Here is a 3970-nt window from a genome sequence, read left to right on the forward strand (position 1 = left end):
GGCGCTCTGAGGCGCGGACGCGGCGCGGCCCCGCCGCAGGTAGCGGAGCCGGCGCGCGGCGGGGGCGGCACGTGGCGGCGCGCAGCCAATGGGGGCCGAGCGCGGCGCCGCGCGGGGCGGGGGCGCCGCCCGCGCTGAGGCGATGCGGGAGGGCCGCGGCCCCCGCCCCGCCGCCCTCCGCTCTGCAGCTTCTGTGCGGTGGCGGTCTTACGAATTAGCGCTTTCTTCACCTTTCTCCTCTCCGCAATAAATCGTGGGTTTGGAGATTTTCTCCCCCTCCCCACACACAGCCCCCCAGCCAAGAGACCTGCGCCTGCTGCCCCTTCCTTATGTCCGCCGCCTCATCTCGGTGTCTGTGCTTTCATTCGCCCTCTGTGGAAAAACGAGGTCGATCCCCTCCAGTTACAGCGTTTGAGTTGTTTTTATTGTGCCTTATACTCCCAGGAGCTTTGGTGCATTGGGGCTTTCAGGCCTCTCCGCAGCTCTTTTACGGAATAATCATTTCCGTGGCCCAACGTGCCACAGAATGTGTAGAAAAGCCCAAAAAGTCTGATTTAGTTGTAGACCCGTGTAAGCGGCTGCTTGACTCGCAAGGGAGGGGAAACGACCTTGCAAACCCATCTGAGCATGGCCTTAGAAGTCACAAGTTGAACCACCAATAAAGAGCTGGAAAACCACTGGAGCGAGAAGCGAGGAAGCGTGGGCACCGGATGAGGGAAAGCCGATGAAGCAGGAAAATGGATTAAGTCATTGCAGTCTGTCTGATGCTACAATTTTTTTTTTTTAATATCTGACTTATTGCTACGGTATCTACAAATGATTCCCTAACCTAGATGATTGATGCAAAACAATCCGCGATTCCAGGCACAGCAGCTGCTGATTATTAGTGCTGGTAGTACAGTGCATAACAGACTGCAGAGGCCGTGTCAGGGGAGACAGGGGAAAAGCTTGCCCTTAAAGAAGGTGGGATATAACTGGCTCTGAGGTCTCATTCTCAATTAAAAAGAAGTGATATAGTTCAGTGAGAAGAACCCAAGGAGATCTGAAAACAACCACCATTTTCTGACTGGTGTATAAATGTTTCCTCACTGTAAGGAATAGATGAGCACATGTCCTGAAGCAGGACAGTTCAGATGCTTTGAAATTTTATACAAGATAAACACAGATATGGTTTCTATCCTTATAATGGTTGTTTCTTCACAGTTCCTGTTAAACTACGCTTAGTTTTCTACAGTGGATGAGATATTTCTTCTCTGTTTTGTCAGCTGTTTGATGGTTGGAGTTGTAGTCACTGCAGATCCTTGATCCCTTTTGGTATGATTCAAGAGAAAACGTATACAAGTCAGAAACAAAATATTCCCTGCTCTGTTATTTCAGCTGTTGACACAATTGAGGATTAGCTCTTATCTTTAGTCCTCCTCCATAATTGCAAGCAACTGTTCATTAGTTTGTTTCAGATGAAGCCAGATGTAAATAAAGACCCTGAGTGTACAGCCAGGCATGAACAAGGGTGTCACAGGCCTGTCACATTGGGCTTTGGCCAGGAGAAAATCAGGCTTTGCAAGCAGCTGCAGCAAAGATATGCACTATGTTCATATTTTGAAATCTGATAGGAAAAATGAACCATCAGTTTTGATACGTGTCATATTTTTGAGGCAGGACAAAGCATGACAGTGCATGAGTGATACTGTATTAAAGTAAGCTTACAGGATTCTCCAATTAGCAGTTAATTCTGTCAATAAATAAGGTCTCAGTGGATTGAAGTCCCAGAAATAAATAGGAAAAATGCAGTATAGGAGTGCATGAGGAGTCCAGCTAACAAGGCAAGGAGATCAGAACCTGAGAGGCAGAAAACACAATCATAAGTGCTTTCAATAACTCAAATTAAGTTGGATAAATGTCACAGGAGGGAGTAGAGTTGGTATGAACATTTTAGAAAGTATCTGTGACTGCTCATTGGAAGCCAGAAGAGGAAAAGCAATCCCTGACCTTAAAGAGTGCCATATTATTGACAAAGACCCACACTGTAGCAGGAACTGTAGCATCCTTGGTTTCAACACCCTTGTAGCACCATGACAAAGAAAATCAGCAGTGTTCTGCTTTCTTTTCAAAAACAGAGGAGCAATATAGGACAAGACACACCTTTCATTAAAAGGGGGTAAAAGAAAGGACTTGTAACCTCTGATGGGTTAAGTGTAAAATTATGAGAAGGATACAGAAGGAAGTTTGAGGGTCAGTTTGCAAAAGTTATAACAAATAATAACAAGTCTTTCTAGAACAAATCAGGGAGCCTGCTGGAGTTTGACAGCTCTGTAAGGCAAACAGATTGTTTCATACACAGAAGAAACATCTGGAGAAGATACAGCCAGGAAAGAAAGGCTGAATTTATTTTTGCATTTGTGAATGGGATAGATGAGCATGGGAGAACTCCAATAATGGGAAACTTCTCTAAGGGGAATAATTAGGAAAACATGTCTTGGATTACAGTGCAAGTATAAAAGATGAAAGAACGCATTAACAAGTGAGCAGCAGCCAACTGCTGAGACCAGATGGTGTTCAACCACGAGTTGTCAAGCAGCTCAGAGACAAAGTGCTTCAGGTACTAACTGCTGTCTCTGACTTCTCACTTAAGCTTATCTTGGCATCAGAGGGGTTTGGAGAGTGGCTCATGTGACCAGATTTTTTTAAAGGATTTTGGAGAAGATTGTGGAAGCAGTAGACATGGAAGCCCAATCTCTTTGATAGAAAAATAAGTAGAAATTATGCTGAAGAACAGAAAAAACTTAGTGGCCACACAGAAAAGATGACACATTAGGGAAAGTCATTATGGCTTTTTGAAAGCAAAGTAGTGTCTCAGGAAAGCTTTCTTTGATGGAGTCAAAAAGCTCACAGACCATGAAGATTCAATTAACCGTCTATGATGGTTTCCAAAAGCAATCAGTAAGATTCCTCCCCAAGGGAAGTAAAAAACAAGGCTGTTAATGGATATGAAACTTAGACAAATAACTGATAGAAATGGAGGCCAGTAGTGGTTTACAAAATATGTTGCTGATAATGAGCTATTCAGGGTAGGACTAACTGAGAAAAACTGAATGACTTTTATGCTACTAACAGAGTTGGTAGCAAAATGGCAAATTAAATGGAATTTAAAAATTAATTTAATGGAAATTAAATCTGATAAATATGAAAGGCTAACTATATGAGAAAAAAAATTCTGAATTTCACATATATACTAAGGAACTTTGAGTTGATTTTTACCAGTGAGAAAAAAGGCCTTGATGTTGTGAAAGCTGGTTCTATGAGAACATCAACTCAGGACTCAGTAGTGATCAAAATAGAAACTGAAAACTGTTAAGATTATTGTTAACATTTATTAAGAGAGAAATAGAGATAGAAAGTGTCATTGTATCAATCCCTGTTTGCACCTGCATCTTTAATTGCCTGTGCAGTTCTAGTTCAAAAATAGTATGGTAGAACTGGAATAGATTAAATAAAAATCAATACAATTATCAGAAATAGTAGGAGGGCTTTGAAAGGGATCGTGGTGGACTCAGCTGGGTTTCTTCAGTCTGCAGGGAAGGGGAGATAATATCAAAGTCTATGTAAAATCTTCAGGGATCCAAATAAGAACCAGGAATCCAGACTGCTCACTGACTTATCAGACACAAGAACTGAGCTACAGCAAATGAAAGGAGAATTTGGAAGGTTCAAAACAAACAAAAGGAGATAGTGCTTCATTCAGTCTATACTTGAGCCAGAAGTCTTTGCTTCAGGATACAGTGGGTACCAAAACTTTGCGTGAGTTTAAAAAGCAACTGGAAAATCATCAAAGACTCTTGATCTAACTCAGCAAGTTCTTGACTTGTAAGTTGCTGGAGCTGAAAATGCATTTATACATTTTGAAGAAGTACAGAACGTGTTTTCCCAGTTCTTTCTGTCTTCCTACTCACATCTGTCTGAAACTGCTGGG

This window comes from Haemorhous mexicanus, chromosome 4 (genome assembly GCF_027477595.1).
Source record: "Haemorhous mexicanus isolate bHaeMex1 chromosome 4, bHaeMex1.pri, whole genome shotgun sequence".
Lineage (NCBI taxonomy): Eukaryota > Metazoa > Chordata > Aves > Passeriformes > Fringillidae > Haemorhous > Haemorhous mexicanus.